This window comes from Neodiprion fabricii, chromosome 3 (genome assembly GCF_021155785.1).
Source record: "Neodiprion fabricii isolate iyNeoFabr1 chromosome 3, iyNeoFabr1.1, whole genome shotgun sequence".
In the NCBI taxonomy this organism is placed as follows: Eukaryota; Metazoa; Arthropoda; class Insecta; order Hymenoptera; family Diprionidae; genus Neodiprion; species Neodiprion fabricii.
The window spans coordinates 40,119,331-40,145,688 of NC_060241.1; the positions used below are offsets into that span (position 1 = coordinate 40,119,331).

At 42.1% G+C, this 26,358-nt stretch overlaps 1 protein-coding gene across 1 annotated transcript in view; it reads right to left on the minus strand.

The window, feature by feature from the left end:
• Positions 1–26,358, minus strand: part of LOC124177811 (myb-like protein X) — a 73,845-nt gene that overhangs the window by 1,913 nt on the left and 45,574 nt on the right. The window lies entirely within an intron of this gene.

Consider the following 26,358-nt stretch of genomic DNA (forward strand, 5'->3'; position numbering starts at 1 on the left):
TCCTGGCTAACCGTAGAATTGTACCACGGGTCAAGTTTGAGCAACTTCTGACTCCCGCGCGTGTGAATAATGATAATATTTGTTGCTTCATCAATCGGGCGATAAGCATCAAACATGCATGCAGCGGCAACTCTGACCTCGCGTGCCAATCCGAAGTCGCAATAAGCCCGGTATAAATTCCGGAATAGCGGATGCAAGTATCCGTAACAGAGCCGATAACGTGCGTTGCGCGATAGGTGTTCAATGTTCATACGCGCACGTGAGACGGAGCTTTTTAACAATGGCCTGCAGCGGTGTCTAGCGGAACGAAATGCGGGAATTGCAGCTCGGAGGGACGGCCGTCAATCAAGGCTTCTGTCAGTGTCAATTTTATTTATGGAACCCCCCGGCAAGGTGCGGTCCATCCGACGTTACACGTCACTCGCTCAGCAATGTATGTCTGGTCTCTAATTTCTTTCATACTAATTATACACATATGTTCATACATGCGAGCGTAATGTACGAAATTTGAATTTACTGCTGTTCTCCCGACGAGAGAACGTCGTTGCGGGCAAACGAAGAAAGCTGCCGGGACGAAGAACAAAAGGAAGAGAAAGACGAAGGGCGAGGCTTTGCATCGTCAGTTCCATGTTTCGAACGGTTCGTTAGTGTTGATTGTTAATTGAGACGTAGAACGTCGATCAACTTCTCCTCGTCTTAATCAATGCATGACAAAGAGGCTTGAAATTCCGCCCACGTCGAGAAGGGACTCCCTGGTGCAAATTACTCTATGAATTTCTATGAATATTACAGTTTTGTTCTGTTTAATCATGAGAAACTATTCCATTGAATTACGGTGTAGTTTATCCATAGATTTTCATACTTCTAGATTAAGTGCGAATTTCCGGCTCAGATTTTCGTAGGTCAATGTAATTTTGGTCTGCTTAATCGAAAGAAACTACTCCGTTCAACGACGGTGGTAATTTGTCGCAGAATTTCTTTTTTACTTTCTCCAAAATATATGTGGAACTATTTCTCACGATACCAATTGTAGATCTTCGTCGATATTCATACTTTTCTACCAAAATCTCCGTAAAACTATTACGTTTTTACGAAACTTGCTTATTTTCGTGAATTTTCGTTATGAAAAAACTAAAGAAAACTACGATTCTTGACGAGATTTTACGATTTCCCATTTTTCCTAATTTCTCATAAAAATCATTTTCACCAGGTCTACGAACTTCACCGGGATTATGGTCAAGCTTCTTTTGCCCATGTTAGTTCGGAGCAGATTCAGCCGAGAAATCTTTCCATCGTTTTACACCTGGAAAGGACAATTTCGTCCCACGTCCAGCAAGCACTCGAAGAAAGCAGGTTCTTCTCAGTTCTTTCCCCGCCGGCCACGTGACCGTCGGATTGCAAAATCCCGGAATTTTCGTCGAACGTAGCAGGTGCCGAGGGGTGCGTAGGCGACTCGGCAATTCCGAGTGGAAAAACAAGACGATACTATCCCGTATTTCGATGCTGTCGTAAAAATGCCATATTTTATAATCGTGTACCAACACGAAGGAACAGAGCGCATATCCGTGCGGAACCGATTTCTGACCATCAATTTATTTTTAATCTCGAATCCGCTTTAATCGCTGTTCCGTTACAATCGCCTTTCCAACTTGTACAAACCAGTGTGCAGGTTCACGTGTATTAACATGACCCCTTGACCTCTGCCCACGACGGAGTGAAAGGAGCTCGAAACGGATCGTAATATTTTTCAATCCAGTTGCAGGTCACGCTGAAAATTATTCACTACTTTTGGATCTTCGTAATATTCGTCGACAATCACTACATGTTGTCATTCGATCCCCGCCGTGTCGAAACCCTTCGTTTACATCTATCGAGCGTAATTAAACACGCGGAGAGACACGCGGGTTAACACTTCGTGACTCGTGTCACGTGCTGCAGGGGATCTTTAAAGCTGCGGTGATTCTCGGACAGGTTTTCCACTCACTTGCATAATTCTGACAATTTACAACAGTGTTCTTGGCACGCGCGAGCAGCACCGATCAGCCTTCCTGAACAACCGCCTCGATTCCTTCGCTCGAGAATTCCAGGATTGAATTTACCCGCCCAGGTACGAGACGTCGCTCGTACGTAACCAAGTCTCATTAGCATTCCCTCGTCTTTGCCTTTCCTCTTCCTTGATGCTAGAAAGATATTCAACGACTCCCAACGTCCCACACCATTCCGAATGAAATCGTCGATCCGACTTGTTCCGAATGTTTACACCGTTTATTTCTGCTTTTCATTCAAGTTGTTGTAAGAATTCGTCATACGATTTTTCGTTTTTTTCTAATAACAGGGTGGCGATAGACCGGAAAAATCAGGAAAAGTCAAGGCAAAGTCAGGCACTTCGTAAATTCAGTTAGGCGTTGACTTTCGGAAATGGTATTGTTCATTTTCGAATTATTTGTGTAAAACGAAGCAATACCACGTGTTTCTTACATCCAAATTTATATGTATATTCAAGATACACGACTTCTGGAGTTTTGGTCATAAAAGCTGCCCAAAGTTACTTAATTTTCGTGGGAAAACGTCAGGAAATTCGGAATTTTTTTTATGAGGAGAAGTCGACGAATTTTCTTTGAGCAAAATTGTCGCCACCTTGCGAGAATCCCTTGACATTTTTGGAACAATTTCAAATTTGAACATTACCTTACCTTCTTACCGACGGTCCAGTACCCTGTCTCACAATAAAATTCCATCCAAGACTCGACTCTACCAAGAGAAATTTTGATGCCAGTCCAAAGCTCGGCATGGAAAGCACGAACACAGAGCGTGCAGGCTCGGCCCTCTTTCATCTCTCGGTAATTAAAAACCAAGTCGCCCCGTCATCAGTCTGAGGATTCAGCGGCGGTCAGCGGACTCAAGCCGCCGTCGCCTGCCACTCGAAACACTCCCACGCGATGATAGATATACGTATAAAGTGAGTCGGTACCGGGACCAAGTCTAAGCAGCTCGGAGGCTGCGTAACAATGCATATCTGTTGCCAGTTAGCGTTGAATTTCAGTTCCGCGTGGCGTACGAAAGAGAATTTTCTCGCAATTAGTGTACCTTTAACCTAGGGAACAAAATTTATTCGAATTCACGCAACTCGGCAGACGCGTCAAAAGCTTCGGAGTATACTTTGCGACGATAAGACGAGGGCTCGTTTACGATGAGCTCGAGGTAACCGGAGACCCGATATCCAGTTGAGCGTGCGTGGATTGTTGTGTCTGGTCTCAGCCGTCTTGATCTAGGTATGGATAATTGCTTCGTAAGGGGCGCCAACAATACCGATGCAATATTGTAGTATAAATCCTCCCGACACGCGAACGCTCCGAAAATATTTGTCCGTCGAGTGTGCGAGGCAGTGCCTACGCAAAAGCTTATTTCTGCAATTGATAGTTTCGAGGAATGATCAGCGCATGGCGTAAGAATTCGCATTCCGAGAAAATGTGAAAACGCCGTATGAAACTGCAATTGGCAAGGCGAACGGCACTTGGCAAAGCGAAGTTAACGAATGCCAACGGTCAAGTTTGGACACCTGCCCACTGGTTGTTCGGTCAGTGTCCGTAATTTTCGTTTCGGTCTTTACGAGGGTATTTAAATGATTTAGAGATTTGTTTGCGCTTGTATTCTTTTCCCCGATAATTTGACGCCTGGTTTGAGTAACGACCTCGCTTGCCCGCAGGTGCAGGAGAGGACCCTAAAAGAGTCGAAATTGGCCGGAAGGTCGATGCAGCGTGTTAATTTAACGATCACTTCGTGTATAGATCGCCTGAGGCGAAACCGCGAAGGCTGAGAGATACGTGTGCAGGTATAATCTCGCCGTTCGTACGCGTCGCTTAAATCTCGATAATACGAATCAGATAAACGATTATAAAAAACTTGTGCAAACGGAGGCGTCTCGTTATCGGATTGCCGGCAGCCGCCTTGGGTTTTGTGTAAGTTTTCCTCAAAGTTAGAGTATGCACAGCGCGATTCGACTCCAACATGACCAATTAATCGTTTAACCCTTTGAGTCATACTGGTAAGTATTCTTACCACGGATTCCGAAAATTCGATGGCGGATCCAATGTCGTAGACGAAAATTTCAAATTCGAAATCCAATCAGCCACCCCAAAAACCCGTGCGTAGAATTTTTTGACCGTATTCGATCAAATTTGAAATCTTCTTCTACCAAATTGGATCCGCCTTCTTGAATTTTTTAAATTTGATTTCAGATTCGTAATCAGCGACCCCAAGAACCATAGAATACCATGTTGGTCTAAAAGTTGGCTCCGCACAACAACATTTGACTCAAAGGGTCAAGTTTTTCCGTTAGATTTTCGAGGGTTTGCAGGAGAAAAACTGCATTGATGATTGCGGTTTTACTACCGTGCGGAAAAGGCACCGGGTTACGTTCCGGATGATCATACTTTTAGACCGCAAGGCTTAGAGAGCGCTACAAGTTAGAGTTAGACTGCAAGAACGTATATAACACGTGTGTGTCTCTCGACGAGGCATGGAATAGAAAGGCGCAGTGCAGGATGAATTATTCGCAAGATCGTATCGCCACGAATCATTTGTATATTTCAACGTGGACCGCTGTATCACGAGCCTCCAATGCACTCCAAGAATCTATAGACGTACAAAATATATCAATATGTGTACCGTGCTGTGGAACTCTCGCAATAGAGCTGCCTGCGCTCACGTCTAGGTTTAAATACACCTGGACACATACGTTCGGGTTGTAAATAATTACCTCGATCGCGTAATTTGTTTCGCAACCTCGAGCGGTTGAACATAGTGTCAAGATTTGGTATTTCACACGATGCTTTTGTAATATATTACATAGACGGAGCGCAGTTTCCTTAGTGCAAAGTGTGTTATACATTCATTTAGATAACACCGAGCGATATTAGTTTTACAACAGTTAGACACTGGTCGCACGGATCCGGACAATTAGCGTACAAGTTAGACGATACGTCAATTCCCGGATTTCAATTGATGCGGATGCCAAATCGAAAGCGATACATTTTTTCTTTCATTATAGGTAGAGAAGAAGTCGCACGCCAAAAAAGTAATTAAAAAAAAAAACTAGAAAAATAATGCATAAATAAAAAACTAATCAGGTTAGTGTTATTGAATCAGCAGAAAACTGACTGTCGACGATTGCCGTATCGTCTAACTTGTTCGCTAATTGTCCAGATCCACGTGACTAGTGTCTAACTGTTGTAAAACCAATATCGGTCGGGTCTTATCCGAATGAAAATTTCTCAGAAACTCTAACAAAACGAAATCTCGAGATGTGCAAGGCGGTTTCTGGGTCAGAGACTACAGCTGCGATCATACGCGTCACAAATCAAGGGGTATCGAATAACCTGCGGCTACATACGAGGGAAGATTCGATGATTGGCCGTCTGTCCACGGATCTATATTATTTGCATGATTACGGAAGCTGGAAGGGGAGGCGGATTCCAGTCATTAGAACCGGCGTGGCGGCTCCTCATTTCGTCTTCGTACTTCCATTCGGTACGACTCAATGCACCTACGGTATAACAGGTATTATAACATAGCGATGTCGGAGTGACAGGGAGCGGAGCTACCGTGAACTAATTGTATGCCAACAGGAAGTGAAATTTTAATAGCCTCTAATTGTCGAATTCATTGCGTATTCTTCGGGCGATTTCCTTTCCTCCTCGTGCCAAACGGAGCGAGAACTTATCGAGGCGTGCCTGCGGCTAGACGTCTTTAAAGACGTGTCGCTGTTACACTGTGTAATTACATTTTCCCGGGTGCCATTGTACGGCCAGATAATACAGGCGATCGGAATGATTGATCACCTCCGATATTCCACCGAGGAAAAAGCTCTGCAAGCAAGCCTCTGATTCTCGGTTAAAAGGCATATTCAAAGAGACGTTTCAGGGTTTGGTTTAGTTTGAGGGGGAGACACTGCCGTGTTTGGTTGCGGAAAACAAAAAATAAGTTGTATAGTCATTGCTAGCCTCATTTGCAACGATGTTATTCCCCCGGCACTGCAAAAGCGGTTCTCGAAGAATTAATCTAAAAGTCGATGATGCCGAAGCTAAACCTGTTCCGAGGATGAGACAATGTAAAAAACGAAAATGAGTCGGACACGACGAGAAAAACGCGCGGGCTGAAATTCTCTCAATGAAAATGACAATGCTGTACGAATTCTTAAACTCCACGATTATTAATTATCGCATTAATGCGCGAAACTTGTGAGACGAATTCGAGCACTTGGTTAAATTTTTAACGCAAACTCCATTTTATTTATTTTCACCGTCTATATGGTCTCCGATTGAAATATTCCATTCAATCTCGATTGAATATTTCGATTCGTGAATGGTGAATACATATTACGTAGGTACGAGTCCTCAAACTGCAATAAAAATTCATCTTCTTTAATTTTGATAAACGATCGTCGAGAGGCGCAATTTTAAAGGAGCGGCATCGGGCGCGTTCAATAGGTAATAAATATTGGTTAATGCGATCAGATATCGGCGTACAGGTATGGGTATAAGGTATATAAATGCGAACGTAATACCGGTATCAGATCCACCACTAGCATTATCCTTAACTTACGGCGGTTTTCAACCTCGAGATGCAATCCATTGTGCACCGGCGTCTCCTTCACGAGCATTTTCGATCCATCCTTTATTATACCTACAGACGGAGGTGCAGAAGGACGAAGCAGCAGGAGGAGGAATAAAAAGTTAAAAAATTGATCATTCATTGCAGTCATCCCGACGGTTATTACATACGAAAGTAGCAATTCGTATCGGTAAAACACTACATTATCCGCCCCTTTGTGGGGATGGAAAGTAGAGAGAAAGAAAGAGAGAGAGAGAGAGAGAGAGAGAGAGAGACGAAAAAATCAAGTATGGTCGAAGACCGCGGCTGATGGTTTTATAGCGTACGGTATAACTGGTAAGTAACCGAAACCGATAATTTGTAATTAATTGGCGAATAAATCGCGATGGGACACGTCGTGTAAACTAAAAGAAGCACAAAGGCTGAAAAAAGAGAGAAGAGGGAATGAATTTCGTCGCGGACATGCTAATTGCAGGTCTGATCGTTGTCTGTAATTAATCTCGAAGACAGAGGAATTACAGGGTAATTCAAGACGCGGCGCGGGATCTTCAATTTGCAATTGATTATTTATCCTCGAAGTTACAATCCCGAATTGAAATTGATTTGTAAGGTTCTTAAGGTTATGTAGTACTCCTACGTTTACCGGCCGAGCAAACTCACCCCCGTTTCTTCTTATGTTGAAAACTATACATTTTTCAAATGATTTTCGGGATACGAGTAATTTTCCTGAATTCCGCTACAAAGAGCGACGCACCGTTGAAATTTGAATCCAATCCGTTCGTTTGTTTATTTAATACAGGAAGAAAAGGGGTGATTTTGCTCGGTCGGTAAAGGTAGGAGTACCAAATGACCTTAAGGTTCTCGATGGTATTATATTATACAAAAATATCCCACAGAGGGAAAACATCGACTGAAATGTTTCCAACCATTCTCAGTTTCACAGTTTCCCGTATATGCATTGACAATTACAAACTCGTGACCATTTTTCAAGCAACATGAATTAAAGTTAATTTACCGTGTATATAGGCTTATACAAATTAACTAATTTGCATAGCATTAGCGATAAGCAGAGACACCAGCATACGATGATGGATCTGCACTCTACGTAAATTTAATACGACAAGAGATGTAATAATTTCTATATGAAGTCAATAAATACACAGATAAATAAATAATTATGGAAATATAGGCAATCGACTGTCCCGCAAAGTGCAATAATTATATAAGGATGCAGTCGATGACTAACGACCTTTTCGTACGGGTTGCGGATGGATAAGTATTGTATGGTAGCCGTAACGCTGATGATTACGCAAGGCGAAATAGTCAAGGAGGATGCATTCATCCTGCCGCAGGTCTCTAGATGTGCATATAAACAGCTAGCAGCATACTTCGCTCTAAGCTGCGGTAGGTCAATGGCCATGTAGAAGTGCAACTGAAGTCCTGAGACAAAATGTGCACCGTGGTCGTATCATTAAGTCCGTCTTACCGCCTTGTCCCATCAATCTTTCTTCTCACGCGCGGATTACCCCTCAACTTGGATTATACGGTAGGTACCTATATATGCATGGTGGACGTGATGGTAGTAGTGTTACAAAAGTGCAGTGTGAAACTTATCCCAGCGTAAGGAGCCATTCAAGTTTAGCTAACAAGTTTTTTTCAAATTTTTGCATCTCACCCCTAGTGATAACGATTGGTATAAACCTTCGTTTGTCTTGCCAACTACTGTTTTTTAACGTTAGCTAACACTTTTTGAAAAGTTTATTATCGATTCGTTACCTGGGAACGGCAGAAATTCTATTTATTAAATATTGTTAATTATTGATACCCATAATGTGTTCAGTGAAACGTGAATTCATTATTCATTGGATGTAAATACATGATGTATTGTCTTTCTTCTTAAATGCATGCAATAAACTTTATATTTGCCAAGATATTATTATTGAAAAATTCATCCATTATTGACACCTCTTTTCACAGAAATTTTTTCATCATTCTCAAGCAAAAAGAAAATACATTCTTGCCCTAGTGCAATAATATTTTGAAATGCATGTTTTAATGGAGAAATTGAATGTTTAGTGTCTCAATCAAATGTAGTATTTTATTACTGATATATACGTTAATGTTAGCTTACTACTACTATAGGGTTTTTCGAATTTACATTCTTTCAACAATACTTTTCTCGTAGAAAAATGTTTTGCACATCCGCATATCATTCATTAGACGGCATTGCTTGTCTTACGTGGCTTCTCATCGGAAGCAAGGATTCAAAAGGGTAAACACAACATCTACACATTATAGTCCTCCTTATACACAGCGATTGAAGAGAAGACTTCTTATTCATTATAGGGTAACATTTGATAACGTTTATGCGAATGGCCTACCGCTGTTTCAGCGTAAGCTAATACACGAATGGACCCTAACTTTGTTTGTTTGAGCAGTACATCATCGTAAAAAAGGAATTACTTTCAAGCAATTATCGTAAATTGTTATGGGCGGTTGTTTTAATCAATGAAATTCTTCGATAGATTGTATGGAATTTGGAAAAATTATCATGAGACCTGATAAAGCGAACGATATAATTGGACGTGAGTACTTGCAGCGGCTGCAACTTAAGTGCGACCCATAATTCGTATCGACTATTAGCTTGTGGGTACTAAATGGTTTATTGGTTTAGGGCTTACCACTTGTATCGACCGATCGGTATATAAGAAGGTTTTAAAACCGACGATTCGAACTGGTAGAATATATATTTCGCCTGCCTGTATAAGCAATCAGGTTATACATATATTTCATAATTGATCGATTGTTTCGTCACTTTTCGACCTACGTTCAGTTTATTCTCATCGTTCCTCGAAATCTGAAATATATTGTACACGTATAAACACACAACTTGTTATTTTCTACATAACTTTCGACGCGCGGGTCGTTTCAAGTCTTTTAATTATATGACCGACGGATCACGAGGATAAAAAATGTTAATTAGCGTCAGCGATAATATTATTTTTCCTTATTATGCAGCATGGGCGTCTGACCGCACTGTCGTTAAAAAGCTACCAAACTGAAAATTTTATATATAGAATCACAGTCACGCCCTGAGTTTAGAGTTAGATAGTTATTTCTATCGGTGATTTAGCACTCATGCCTAATTCGCTTGTCACCATCATTTCTATAAACTTATCGCCTGTTACAAGTCTGATAATTTATCAGCTTCAATTTTAAACGTTACAACTGTGCCTGCCTTATATTTAATCGTCTTAAGTTTCTTTTTAAAGAAAATGATTCGATGCGAACTTGAAAAATTTATTTAAATCTTCAGAAGCGGTCAGATTTAGCAGATATTTTGATTCAGAGAGAGCTACCTCCAAAAGAATTGCCCACGTTTCAGTGAATGCTAATTGTCAGGGGACTTGAAAGTCTCGCACGGTTAGTTGTAGTTTACTGTGAATGAATCCGACAAGCTGCCTACTCAGTTTTGTACGCCGAGCGTGGCCGCAGAGTAATCTCCGAGTCCTCGGGAATGGACAGTTGTTGAATTGCCGTTCATTGTGAAGATCGCAGCGCGTATAGGGTTACAGTCATGGTGACTCGCGTTAGCTCAGCATTATACTCAACTCCTAACATCTTATGATACAAGTAGTCAACCGTAGAACAAAAAAAAAAAAAACCTCGATCCGTCGCGCTGAATTACGCTTATCAAATTTCCTGCATACCCGGAGCGATACCGTCGCGGTTTTACCGTCAAAGTTACTTTCCCGCTGTTGCGTTCTGGCCCAGCGAATGATTGAACCTCTGAAAGCCAAGAAATGTAGCGAATTCTCAGCTCGGTGAGACAGGCAGCTGTGAAGAATGGAGAATTGCGGCAGTAAACAGTTGGATAATTCCCGTACGCGTGTGTTTGGAGAAAGGCTGATTAGCCCGCGGAGTCTCACGCGCTGTAACCGGATTTATTTGTATATTGACTCGAAGTTGGATTTCTCTCGGCACATCCTCTTCACATTCTCTGTCTCTCTCTCTTTCTTTGCAATCTTTTTTTTTATATACAGAATAGATCATTAGAAACGGATTTTATAGAAGATGCTCGCTTGCTAGCCAGACAGGAAAGGTGATTTACCGCTTCCGATTATCTTGCGGCATGCACAAATACCCCGAGTTCTGAACTGCACTCAAAGTAATGAGAATAATACCAACCAATGAGTAAATATATACTTTCTCGACGAGGCATCGTTGTGCCAAATTGTTCGCGAAAAATCATATCGCTGCAAGTATAATTGATTTACGATCTTCACCTTCTCTTTTGAATTGTATAAATCAAAGTATTGGCTCACAATGAGTCAAAAATCAATACTTTCGATTAATGTTATTACGGTATAAATTCGCACATTCAGTGCAATTTATATGAGATGTTAATACATTCGAATACTACGAAAAAACGGTTATATTATCAATATTTCGTTTTAAATATAGTTTCGAAATGGTGTAAAAATATGGCAGATTTGATCACCTTACCCAGAAGATTTTCTCCAAAAGTTCGATAAAACAGATTTCGATGTTCTGCAGTATACTGCAATTCTGGCCAGCGCCATTTTGAGATCGCGTCCTCTCCTCTTATTTCGGAACGCCTAAATGAGGTGTAAAAAAAAATTGCCCCAGGACGCGGCTGACGCGGCGCATCGTATCGCGATGAGCGGAGAGGCCGGAGCACCTCGTTCTCGCCGTGGGGAGAATTCTGATGTGATTTTTGAGGCGTTATGGAAATGGTCCCGGATGCGCGCGCGTTTAGCTTAAAATGCATGAGTCCGCGAGGCGATGCGATCGGGACCCGAGACGTCTGGCGACGGCGTGGGTGTTTGCCATTATGTACCTGACACCAGGGTAGCAGAGATACCTCCTCAGTCGCTCGCGTGACTAGCGCTGAAATCCTCCTTCCCACTTTCCCCGCTACGCCCTCCTTCCGCATCGAAGTCAAGAGGAAGACGAAGAGGCCTCGGTGGAGGTGGCGGAGGTGAAGGAAAAAGGAGGAACGTGGGCGAGCGAGTCGACTCGACGCGCCGGGGTTTGAATCAATTTGCTATTTAGCGACCGGCACGTGAACTCCGGACACACTCTTATGACACATACAGTACCCGGGACAAGGGATGCACGTCAATATATGTATACACTAGGATCCTGCTACCCGCATCCAAATTTGGGTAATGATATGAAAATTTTATTCAGATTAAACTCGAATAAAGAATTATAATATCTGATCTGATCTGATCTAACCTAATCTAAAACTTAACCTAACTTGACCTAACCTAATTCCTAACTTTACGTAACCATACCTAACTTCTATTTAACTGAGCCGAAAACCTAACCTAACACCTAACCTAAATTGACCTAACCCAGCCTCCTTACACTCACCACTGCTCGTATACTAAAAAATTGTACGCGTTTTGTCCCCGTCTTTTAGTTCCTCTACGTGGCGCTAGGAGACTTTTGACACGCTCGCTGACCGCGCGCAAGCTTTTCAGACTACTACTAGCGCCACTAGTGGTGGAGATTGGCGGCAGAATCGAGGGACATTTTGCGAATCACTTTTAGCAGCAGCGTGTGTCAGGGGGCTGACCTAACCTAATACCTAACTTTACCTAACCAAACTTAACTTCTATTTAGCTGAGTTTAGTCAGCATTAGCATAATAGTGTGATTCCGTTCCGTCTTGACTTACAAATATCGTTATACATCCAAAACTGTTGATATGGTTGCATCGAAATATAGCCTAAGACCTGGCCAGATGTTGTAACTGTCTACAGAAAAGAACGAATTAAAATCGGTTCAGGAGCTCTGGAATTATGAGCGATCATGCGGCAGAAAGACTTTGAGTTTTACGTATACGAGGTGTGTTCAAAAAAAAAAAAACGGGAATTTCGTAATTTTTTGTGTTGTATTAGTCCGATTCGTGCGATTTTTTCGTTTTTCTGTTAGTAAACTTGCCTGAAAAGTTGCTGTACTGTGTTAACCATATTGGATATTTAGAAATGCCATATTATAGGTTTAGAAATGATAAATATTACCTATGGTAAGTCTGCTGTGAGTAAAACAAGGGTTTACGAATGGTATAAGCGTTACTAAGATGGTCGTAAAGTCGTTGAACATGGCGAGTGTTCCGGACGTCCCAGGGCATAACGAACCGATGAAAACTTCAAAAAAGTGAAAGAAATGATTATGAACGATCACCGATTCACAATCATCAAAAGCAATTATGTGTTTGTTGGGATATTTAACATTCCTAAAACTTTGCTGCACTTTATTCCATTCTCATAGCAATAGTTAATGCAAATTTTGTGATCCATTTTGAAAATCGCTGATCCTACCAAAACACATGTAACCTTTTCGACAGCTGACTATAGATTAAATATTAAATATGGCCAACACAGTACAGCAACGTTTCAGACAAGTTTACCAAAACAACAACGAAAAAATTGCGTGAATCGGAATAATACAATTCGCAAAATTACAATATTCCCCGCCGTTATTTTTCGAACACACCACGTATACAGAGAAGAGATACAGCGAAGGTCCGACCGCCACCGTTGCGAATTGGTTTAAAAGCCGCGTCGAATTTGTAACTCCGGGTGCCCGCTGGGGTGATTGATAAAGAAACTTGAAGCAATTTCGGGGTTTCACCGGCAATTTCAGAAATAAGGCGGTTTGGCTAGCTATTTATAGTCTTGACTGCACAGGCTTACACTAACCTACCCCAAGGTTTGAAAGAAAAATGTACTCTCAAGCTAATGCCTGACGACTTGTGGGATTATAGAAATCCGAGTCTTTTGTTGCTCGTCCGTAAATATATACAATCGTGATAAGACATACGCGAAGTATCGAGTTCCCGGTCTACCTACGTTATATTACACTAAGTGACTAATATGTAAGATAAAATGAATAATAAACGACTTGAAAAAAAAGTTATTAATCTCCTAACAGAGTACGCAGGTCTAATTGCTACCAACCTAAACCAAGCCAATCCAAGCTTAGGTTAGGTATACCCCTGAGAGTTATAAATTCCAGGGCAATCGCTTCCCGTTTCACCACACGAACAGAAGGAAGCTCTTCGATTCCGAGCACCTACATTACACTCTCGGTTTATTGCCATTGGTTCGCAAAGTTTCATGCAACTCCGCACTCCTATGCGTTATATGCACTTTGCGTTTATCCGTGTGTGCAGTCAGTGCCCGGAGAGATGCGAGGGCTGCTGCATTCTTTCCTATCGTGCCGTCAACTATAATTCCTCACGGTTTCGGTATTCTTTCTCCAATTTCAAGCTTGAATAAGCAGCTGCTCACTGCAGTGCATAAGTAGACGCAGATATTCTCGAAATCCGTATTTCCAGATTCTGATCTACCTCGTATACATATATGTGCATGTATAACGTTGGTTCACGCATATTTGTAAGGATGAAGAGAAAGGATCGGGATTGTGCCACAAGTAAATTAATCGCAAGTTGGTCAGTATTTTCTCGTGTTTCTCTTTTTTCCTATCTTCAAAGGAGGTAATAATCTTTTACGTTTTATAACTAATTACGCGCATACCTGAACGCTGGTATACATTAAACGGCATTGATGCAGTAAAATTTCACCTACTTTGTGCAACGCTGCCACGGGACTGGTTTACATATTTATTATATTCACTTTATAAATACATCCTGACGAAGGGTACGTGTGTAATAACTTATTCATTTATTAATAAAAAAAATTTTTCCATTCTTTGCGGAATTAGTTTTTCGCGTAAATCACGACTCTACGAAAATCAACCAAATACGCAGGATTTTGGTTCGAAAAAAGAACTTTCATTCCACACGCGATCATTCAAGTACAACTAGTTTCAGTCACGGGATGCTACTTAGATAGGTTTCAAACACTTTTTTTTCTGAGAAAAAAGATTCGTCCCGAAGAAAGTGCGGAGTACGAAAGATGGACATGATATGTATAGTTACCTAATTTTGGCTCACTGTCTCGTTTCGTCCAGTTATGGAAGGTGAGAGAATGCCCAAGCTTAACGAACTACGACCGACAAATCACTAGACCATTCGTTCACACTTCGTTCACTGTAGAAATGAATTCATCCTTGAACACGTACGTTGTATACGTAGATCATATCATTACCTTTTCTCCATGGATGCCATCCGTGTAGCCCGAGGTCTGGTCATGCTGTGCAGATCCATTAAGGCCATGACAATTAATGTCTAAATAACAATGGCGACCCTTGATCTCAGCTGGGAGCATTAATTGCCGGTAACGGGGCATGCGGCGTAAGGTGTCGGAGAGCGACACGCTATCTGTGTAAACGAGTTTCACCAGCGTGTATTTATCGACGGATTGATTAGACAAACGGACACACTGTGCAATCAATACGTTTTCTAGGTAACTGTGATGCAGCGAGTTGGCTGGATACAGGGTGATCTCAGTTAAATATAGCATATTCAGTTCTATATAACTCTGATTCGTACACGACAGTTGTTTTTATAATTTATACCGTGCTAATCTTGACACCCGATCGTCTGTCAAAGAACAACGTTTCTTTTTTCTCTTTAATAGCTTTTTAATGGAAAATTTCCTCCTGGCTATGTTTATACCGAACGTCTGCGATAGTGGTGAGAGAAAAAAAAACGCAAAAAAAAAAAAAACGTACAAGACAGGCATATTTCAACACCTCGCAACACATTTTCTCGCGTGGTAGGTCTTGTTAGACAGTATCTACACAACGTACACAGTTATATTCCGTATCCTTATATTAACAGTAAAGCCAACGTTTGCATTAAACTTGAACACGATCTCACTAGCGTCAACGTTACGGGAGCGGTTTGTGCGAATGTATAAAGTTGTGAAGCGCAACGTCCGGTGTGAGTCGTTGTTATGTTGGGGATACTTTCTCGAAAGAAGAATTTGCGATTCTGGCCGGATACTTGTACCGAGCAGTAAAGTTGTTTAATCGCCGGATATTTAGCCTTTACTTTGCAAAGGTCGAAAGGTCCGATAGAAACGGGATGCGTTGCACAAGCATTCCAGTGTTTGTAACATTAAAACAGGGACCACGTGTTGGCAGTTGCTGAAGAAATTTAGATATCTCTTGTCGGAGTTACTTTTCTCTCTCACTGTATTCTTTTAATCACACCTGCAGTGATACAACAACTCCATTCCATTTGTTTCTCGTCGTTTTCTTGTCCCCTCTACATCGTCTCTTCGATGGAAATCGCACGTACCGCAATCCATACGAGCAAAGAACTTTATAAGCTGAGAGTGGAATTAATTCGTGTACGGACAGCGAGTCACAGACCCGTTCTGTGAATTCTACGGTGCACTGAAACTTTGCAAATAAATCTAACAACTTAACGAAGGTTATAATTTAGCCATATAACGATCCAATCATTGGTTGATCTTATTGATGGCTGAATGTGTTCTGGATAAAGAGCATGACAAAATTTTTCCTCCTCTTTGTCACACCATTTCCATCTAATGTCTGCTCTTCAAGACTTTAGTAACAGAAAAATTGAAGCAGCTGCGTTTTAATAAGGTACCGAGTGAAGAAAAGGGATCCAAGATCTGACCGTCTTATCTTATCTAGCCGAGAACAATATTCAAATGATGAAAGAAAATGTGTCACAGCTACGCATAATGCATAATTTGAGGGAATGACTGCGTGAAAAGTGACAATGCTGTCTGGCGATAAATGGAGGAATAGGTATGCATGTCGGCCCAACCACGTGGAACACCATAGCGAACGGAACTCGAACAATACAGATGTCGGGCCTCGATTCTTTTTTCGGTCCGGACCGAAATTATCCCGCTGGGGTTATTACGTCGTCTGGAAATGGCGCCTGCTCAAGGCGTTAAAACTGCATGGACGAGAGTCGCGAGGGAGTGCCGCAAATAGCCGATTCGCTCGGACACCTCGATGATCGTTGAACGATGGTGAACAAAGCGCATTTCATTTTATAGCCCGGCTCAGTACCGATATCGAAAGCCATAAAACTGGCGTTGCATGTCCGCAATCAATGTCACTTTGAGGTTCGTTACACGCTTGCTTCCTCGGGGGTAAGTCACATCTTGTTGGCACGGAAGTGCAATTATACGTTTCCTATGTATTTTTCGACGTCGAATGCAAATCCGATGTCAAACATTCAATGAAATTAAAAACAACCCGGAAAATGGGGTGAAAACGGGCGTAACTATCAACATTGTTTCAGACAGTATTCTTGAATAAGATTTATCTGAATATTTATTTTGAGTGAGTACGATTTTCGCCCGAGAATAGATGCGATCCCCAATACTACCTATGTGCTAAGGAGGGTGAAAACTACCCCTATGCATTGAATTTTATAAATTTAATGGCCATTATGAGATCTCTGTTTCTCAAGCAATGAATTCCAAGCGTTTTTATTACACGTTTATTATCAAATTTTTCCGCTAACGAAAATAACAATTATAAAAAATTATAGATTTGCAGAAAAACTTAATCATTCCAAGGTTCAAGTATCTGTTTTCCTGAAAATGCGAAAAAATTCATGATTTACCTTGCAATATAAAAAAAAAAAATGACAAAAATAAGGAATGAAAAAAGAGTGGCTTCTGTGACTGAAAGGGTTAAGGAGAAACGCTTTTGTCGCTTGAGAATTGGATGACCAGGCGGTTCCCGGCCCGTTTCTATGTAAAATATTTCGTTCGTCTCCGCAGGGTGAACGAGACTTCAAGGCTCGCAGGCTACCGTCTCGATGTACGCAACGCAGTGTGAGGCCCAATTTCACGTGGAGTTTTCTCCCTCCGGCGAGTTGAATCATCATTCTCTATACATCCTCTTTGTTACGCTTTTTAATTCTCATTTCACCGTGACAGAGACGTTTCAATGGAAGACTTCTTCGTCTCTCGTATCATGGAGTGAGACATTTCCCGTGTGGAAGTATCAAGCATGGTATCTCCGCATAAGGGAGGAGGAGAATGTGGAAAGTCACGATAGTAATAAGAACGGTGGCGTCAGCAGGTTATTCCTTCACGGGGAGTGAAATATGCTCACCTGACGATTGGGAGCCAGGCATTTTGATAGTGTCGCCAGGGGTTCGAGAGGGAACATTTGTTCTCATCGTGCACGATAATTCGGATCTATTGCAAAACCAACTCGTCTGTTTCCGGAGGCTGCACTGTGACTTTCCTCTGGAACATTTGTACGCAAATGATAGTGGAAAACAGAATTATATTAATGAAATCAAGAGATAACGGTCGGAATAAGAATGGATCAACGGTAAGAAGAGATCTTTGTCCAGGAATGAATTCTTTGCCTCTCGGAACTCGCACGATCATTTGTGGACGATGTAGATATCGGATATATGCGATGACGGTTCAAGATAACCCGTCATGTCTATTATAATGCCTACGCAGGCTTTAAACGTTGTGCCTTACCACGTGACATGCATTTAAGGGGGCGGGGAGGTACTGCTTGGAGGGTCTAAAATCATACCTACTTATATGCGCCATGCCGCCATTTTGTTATCAATTTCAATGAAAAAATTCTAAAATGTTCTTGAAACTATAAATAACCAAGTCCTTAAACTCAAACTAGTCCAAGTGTTTTCATTTTCTTTAAAAAAAAGAATTCCTAAAAACAGGTACGACTTTAGACCGTCCGAGCTGTATCCCCCCTTTAAGCATCACTTGGAGGTCCTCTGCACCAGGTGAACAGTCAGTCTTTCACTGATCTTTACCTGCGTATGAGGATCAAGCATCGAATGAAACGATCCCAAGTAAACGGGTCACGTCTCTCTTTCTCACAATCACGCAGAGAGATGATTGGCAAATGGATACTATGACTCGACGTGGGACGAAGTTAGTTAATTAACCGCGAGAATCGAGTGGGCGATCGGGTAAACTGCCATTCGATACAGTGATACTATGCCCGACGTGCAGGCGAACGTAATCCGTGTCGATCCGATACCACGGATGTCATAATCGCGCTGCTAATTGCTTATGAATAATCGATCAACGGTACTAATCTAACCTTGGTTGCACCGCATTCAACATCACCCAACTGATGACTATCAGTGTTAGGACGTTTTTCCAGCAGATAGAAACCACCGACGCGAATGACGAAGACTAACGAAGATGCTTAGAAGTTTGAATGGTGCACTGGTCAGGGGTTAGCCAAGGTCGGGTCGTCGTTTGAGCCCCGCAACAAGCCCGATTTGTACCGACTTTGTAGCGTCAATTAAACGAGGCAACGTACCGTGGTGCCAATGAGCAACGATTTGTTGCGATTAGCGACGCAACTTGAATGGCGACTCGAGTCACGATCCTCGTCGTCTCAACACGCGTCTGTCATACCTTCGCAATATAACTTTTCAGTCTTGCATAATCGTGCATGCTACGTTTTCTCGTTAAGCGGCAACAGTTATTCAACATTTCTTGCAGGTATGTCGTAATCTTCTATACACACATTTGCTGTAACCTGTATCCGCAATTTTCTAATTTTCTGCACTTGAAATCAAGTCGATATCTCAATTGATCCATGAAGCTCGAAACTGCGCTCGGAGATCGCTTCCGGCAAATTCCATGTTTCAGCGCAAGAGATTACGTGCGAGGATTCGTCGAACAGGGATATCGAAAGTCGAAGGATGAGAGAGGAGCAAAAAGAGATCGGATACATCGTACCTATCTACGTGAGAACGGCACCTTTCGTCCAAAGGTTATCCTGATGTGATCCCAATTTTTCACCGTCGCTCGATAGATCGTAAATTCAAGAAAACTGCGGGTGGTTTACATTATATACACGTATAGCTAATGAATTATCCCGCGTATCCGGTCCGGCGGAGGAGATGAGAGGACCGGACGGCGTGGAGAGGCAAAGGGCGAAGGACTTTGTCGGGGTCAAGATTTTTCTGCATGGTGCCAGAGGAGAGTGTTGATTAAACCGCGGGACAGGGTTACCGCACTCTACGGTCTGCATAAATCCACACAGCCAGCCGTCCGAGGTCTTCCCGGAGAGAGGACCACCTTGCAGCTCAATCCAAAAGTCTAGATTATAGAATATACAAACAGTTTTTTACCCACTGTAGGGGTTGAGACCGAAAGTCACGGTGGAACGCGTTACGTAAACATGAGTGGACGAGACGAAGTATCGGTCGGTGGTCTCTTTTTCTCACAATCGTAACGTACCCAGTTTTTGCCTGAAGGGTGAAAAAAAAAAAAAAAATGGGTGCTAGTTATTTATAACTGAGAAAGATGGAGGCTTGACATTTATCGATATATTCCAAATGTCAAATTATATTTCAAGGGGAATAAGTTTACCCGAAACGAGATTCGCCGTTTTATTAAAAATTGAAAAAAAAAACTGCAATTTAAATTTTGACGCTCAACGGTTACCAGGCAGGGCTGCACCTCGAATCAGCGACCGTTGGCTCCTTCCCAATGAATCACGTGACGTCGGCACGTGACAATGGATACATGTCTCGTTAATGAAGATGAGAATTGTCGTTAATTGGCCAGTCTAGACGCGCGCGCACATTGATTATGCAAATGAATGGTTTAGGTTCTCATATTTCACTCGGTCTTAAGAATTCCGAACTACATACATTGAGAATACTCGAGTTCAATTTCACGGTGCAATGAGACCTTGACTACGCTACTGAATTTCGAACAAAATAGCACAACTGCCATCCTCTTCGTTCAAGGTCGTGTCATTTATTACAGAACACGCAATTCATTTGATATTCGACGGATGTAACGTGCAAACGTGTATACTTTTACAAATATCGAGATGTAGGACAGCTATCCGACGGAATTACGATTGGGAATTATACATCCACCGAACCAGCGATCAATTAACCCTAATGGTTCTAACTGCATTTGCGTCGATTAGGTGTAGACTTTTTGCCACGCGGTCCATAGATTACAGGAAATCGTGAACCCGGTTTCCAACTCGTGTTCAGATATACCTGTATCCACTTTCTCTCTCTTTAATGCTGCGTGCAAAAAACGTCGGCCATTTCCGCAGAGGATATTTTGCATTCAGGTGAGGACAAACGTGCAACCGCGACAGTAAAAATTGTTCACATTTTTTTGGCAAGCCGCGTTCAAACCGTTTCATAGGTCTCTGTGCACATGTGACTTACCCACGCGTGACGGGTCAATTTTGATGGGTTCGCCTGCACGCGCGACGCCATAAATTAGACCCATGTCTAATGTGAAATGGTTACAGTCTTGTGTCGGCAAATGACGAGGTATAACACAACACAGCACAACTTTCCGCCCACCAGGGATGGGCCTCGTTAATCTTTGGGGCCGGGCGAACACGTGAGGTCCTTGACTACCTAGTATAGGAAAAATGTGGGTCGGTAGCCCATCAGCCCATCAAGCCGTCCGCTCCGGGGACCGAAAAAAAGTAAACAAGAAAAATCGTTAAAACAGAAATTAGTCTCTCGATTCGAATCTTTGCTGCGTTCCTTCGCCGTGTCTTCACTTCGCTTTCTGCACTTCGACACCCTCAACAGGATGCAGGACACACTCCGAATAGTCAAAAGGCATATTAGCTATCGGATGATTTGTTGCAGCATTCGAAACTTAGAACGGTGTCACTTTCGAATTGACTGAATGATCGAAACGACAAATGGTTCAAATTTTAGAATCTAACAAATTTACTTTGGATACTTTCAAAAATTGGAATTCCTTTGAAGTTTTGACCAAATGTTGTTTTAACTGTCTGAAAATTGTGTACCATTATGAATTTCAATATATAAAAAATTGACGAAATTTCACATATCGGTTAACCTAAATTTTGATCATTTGGAAATTCGATCAACAGATGCATAATTTTCCATTTCCTTGTTTTCCCGAGTAGTTTCTAACAAGATTTGGGCAAATCTTGTTCCACGTTCCCTGTTTCCTATCCGCTCGCAGTAGCGACGTAGCTCGTCGGTGCATGAGCATGGCTGTAATAATTCTTGGCACCCGGAGATGCGTCGAATAATAGAAAGACGCAGCTGCAGAACCGGGATCGTTTTGTACCGTGAAACGAAGTGTGACCACGTTTGTACTCCGACACTCGCGAAGTGCCAAAACTGCAATAGCAGCACCAAGATATCTCTCACGCTAAACTTGGTCTACGGCGTCTATGGAAATTTGAGTTGGGGTTTGAATGTCTGGACGCAGCGTTTGAGTAAGGTTTCTGGTCGAGACTTTCCGGGAAATCTGGCATTACTCGAAGTTGATTGTATGTAAGTTTAATTTAAAGATCGTTTTTACAAAGGTACATCAAGAACCTACTATTTGTTTAATTAAAAGACTGTGTGATTAATATTTTTATTGACTTCAAGAAGGAAACTAAGATGCATATTCAAAGTACCAACTTTTTAATAAAAAGACAAATTAAAAAATTTACGGGAAGATACTCAAAGTTTAGTTCGGTTGGTTTTGTTCGAAAAGTGTGTAAGTAATTAAAATTTTAATTGAAACAAGAATGAATGAATAATAAATGTTGATGATTATTAATAAGCGTAATTTCACTTTGCATTTAATTAACAATTTGATGATTTTTAAAAAGTCTTGGAATTTCTCGAAAATTTGTGAAGTTTCGTTTAGTCCCGGGAAAAAATAAGTCGAGAAATCAGAAACCCTACATTTGAGTGAGGCTGACGAAAGGGAAACAGTAATAATATACATATACTGGAGGAAGCAAATCACGGTGAACATAAGCAAAGTAGGTGATAATATTTTAATTCGTTAACATCGTAACTCGGATGTTGGAGAACCGGCGATCAATCATCGTTTCAAATAAATCTCGACCGCAGCATCTGCAGCATGCACGGTAAAAGATGTTCACGTGGTTGTAACGCGTCGTGTACAGGGTGCTATTAGCAACGATAATCAGGTTTATCTACTCTAATAATATATACGACCTTTCTACAATTCACATCACGAGTAAAGCATCTCGCCTAATTGCGTGTCGGCAGTCACGTATCTCGTACAACGCCGCGGAACAGCAGCTGTGCGTGGCTAATCAAATTCACGAAGGATGTCCGCGGAGTTTTTTCAATATCTTTTTAGTATCGTGCTCTACAGACATTCTCGCCAATGGCCATCTACTCCTTTAGAAAAATGTTAAACCCGATAATGAAGGATACCCCGAAAATGAGGCACTTACCCCGTTCTAGTTCACGGATAACGAACGTATAGTGCTTGACATAAATAAAAGAAAGATAACAATGCTCCATTTCCCCAGTTTTACTCTCCTTGAAATTTATTTCGGATCGGACAATCATTAGGCAGCGAGTGGCTCTAATGGTTCAAGAGGTGCTCAGGGATCCAAACGTGAGTCATCACCGTCCATTCGCGGAACCATTAAGACCCGCATTGCTCAGGGGTAGATATTTTAACTCGGACCTACGTACGCGATCCGAAGTATAAACGACCCCGATGCAATTTGCACGTAGCTTATTAATAGCGGTGGAAAAGAATCGGCGTCGAAACATGCAGACGTACGTCCACCTCTGCAGCTCGCTTAGTTTCGTGGTTCACTTCAAGTGCGGCAGTTTCATACCTCGGATCATGTCTTAACCACATTCCACGGAGTGGTGCCTAATCGCCCCCACAGATCAGTGTTTGAGCATCGTGGTCGAGCTTTTAATCTCCGCTGGAGTGCAGGTTCTGCTCATTTTTGACGTGCGTAAATACGCGCGCAGGGCAAATGTCAAGATCGAACTTGGGAGTGACGAGATTCGGGCTTACAAACGATCTCTTCAAACTTTGACTCGCTCGTGATTATCAACACGTATCGCATGTGACGGCGCGTTATTATCGACGTCACGAGATCCGAAAGAGTTTTGTCGATGTGTGTAGCATGCGGTACGCATACGGTGCACGTACGTGGAGAGCGTATGCACAGTTAGGCACTTGTGCCTTGATAACCGTACTGCTACGCATATTGATATACCGTTACTTGGAACCATAGAGGTGCAAACGATCCGGTCCCTTTGTGTAACACAGTTCTTACAGCTGTTCGTCGATCCTCGGTTTAACGTGGGTGATCGACGATGCATTCGAGTATTCAAGTTCCAAAACTTGACTCGATATGAGCAAAAAAATACTGAAAAAGGACGGATCAGAATCGATCCTGTACGTCTTGCCAGTCAGTGGCAGGCGCTGTTTGTGTCACAATGTGCAGTGTGCAAGGTACGAGAGACTTTCCTTTCTCACATTGTGAACAAGAGACAGACGCATGTGCATGACACATTCGTACAAGCATTTGTAGGGCTACGTCGGTTTTTCATAGAAAAGGCTGGGTTGATTTTGAAGCGTTGCAAGCGTCTACGCGTTGAATATCAAATTACGCTTACCGTCTGCCGACGATGAGAAGAATGTCGACGTAACGTGGAGATAACGCGAGGTGTGAAACAAGATTACGATAATCTACGCCCAACAATCTGTCAAGGGAAATTTTTGCTGGGAGAATTTCACCAGCTTGAAATCGTCTCGTTTGTCTATTCATTTGATTTTATGATTGGTTAATGCCACCGCGTTATACGATCATCGTTACAATAATGAGGTCAGAGCGCTGTAATAAAGTTAGGTAAAGTGCTTGAACACAGTCGTACAAACTGACGCTTCATCATCAAACGTCTTCGAGAGTGATTCGAGGAATCGTTAACCGCAACGTTTCTCGTGATTATTTTAACTCATGTTCCGGCTAAAAAGGTCCTGCATGCTGCAAACGGTTCATAAAATGTTGAGGTTCTTTGCTCATCGTTGAGTGATTTCGACGAAGACAGAAGTCCCGGGCACGTATTACAATTTGGATCGTCGCGACGATGATTTCTCAAAATCCCTGCAGCGTGATTCAGTAACAAGTCAGTTGCTGCATGTGCGATTTTTAACTTTTGGCCTGCGTCCCTGTGAATCGGCAATTTGCTCACACCAGACAAACTGGCTAGAGAAGAGACAACCACCGTGATCTCATAGCTCAATCAACCGATCCAGTGATCTAATTTTAACGGTCCTGACTCATCGCCCTGCACATTTTCAGAATCGACGATGCTGGCTTCTTGCCCGATACGTGCGGCACCCTCACCAATTGTGGGTCAGAGGTTTAAAACGGTCTGTGTGTGAAATGCTGAAGCACATGGTATTTCCGGATCGGCTTATCGCGACGAGCGTATTCGTCAATACGTATCCAAGCCCGTAAAACCGTCAACCGCAACTGCTGACGACGATTGTAAGCGAGTAAAAGAAATTGGGGAAAAAGAGAGGAAAGAGATAGGATCTCCTCACGTGCATTATCTCGTTATTGGAAACCTGCGAGCCAGAACGCATTCAACCTGTCAACGTCTGAAGGACCGGGGAAGGAACATGTCCGTAAAAAAACAATAAATAAGTGGCTTCGATTGGTGCGTCTTTCGGCGATCGAGTGTCGGCCCGACGTGCCGCCGAAACGATTACCGTTTACCAATTACCCAGTCTGTCAGCGCTTCTGTCTTTGCCGTAGATCACGAGCGATGTCTACCTATACGCCATATGCGAGACCCTCACGCACTCAAGTGCGTAATCACGTGCAGCGTGGGTAACGACGTACGTGAGTGCGATCGCATTATTACAAACCGTTCGAAACGCACGCACCGGACAAGACAAAAAAAAGGAAAAAAGAAAATTGAATGGAATTACAGGTATTCACTGTCGGAAACAATGTTACTTTCGGAACGAAAAATAATCTGGACAAGTTAGTTTAAGGACGCGCTTCCATTAATCTTGGACCATTAGTTTCGGAAATGGTTTTGTTGACGAGTAACGAATTGTTCAATTCCATTCGGCAACACTTAGCAGAGAACATACGTGTTTGAAGTGTTTCCCCACACGTAACATCGTTTCGATGACGAAAAACACAGTTCTGCAAAAAAAATTTTTTTTCAGCGGCGTGAGATGTTTTTGGTAAATATTGTGCTGAATCAAAAAATTACTTTCATTTCCCTCCGTCACGTACAGTATTCTTGCGAAATACATGGTGTTTGCGTAAGAAAATAATAATAATAATGAAAAAACCATCATTTTATTACGATGAACTAAACGATATTTCTTATAAAATTAAACAAGCAATTTCTCTATGAAATTTATTTAACAGTTCGTGTTCATTCTTATCGCCTATGAAACCTTTTCTTCTTCTCTTTGATACACCTCAGAACACGTTTCAGCTTTCCATTTTATGTTTCCCTGTTTCTATTTATTCCAAAGTCTCACTCCAATGCATATTAAATGGAAGTAAGAACTCAGTTTTGCATAGGATTTTTATAATCAAGAATAGGATACCAGATTTTGAATTAAACGGGAGCTTGACTCTAAATGAAACTACAAACACGAGTTTAAGAAAAAACCTGCCGCGATGGAACTTATTGGGTATTTTTCCCGGTCTCAGCGAATGAAACTCTGTAAGAAACAGTATAAAGAAACTTGTGCAGTTTTTTGATCGCAGACCTATATAATAATCCAAATCGAGCAACGCATCGAGTGTTTCAATTTTCTTTAGCTCTGTTGGGCTGGCTAGATGGGTTATAATTGTTGCCCAAGTGCATGAATCTTGGCGAGTAGTAACGGATAGACGGGCAGAGACAGATGGGCGAACGGAGCCAAATATATTTTCACTTCCGTAATACGAAAATACGTTTTTAGTGATTTACGCCCATCAGCGTGACCTGCGACTCCGTCTAACGAGGACGTTATTCGGTTCGAACCGGGTTAAC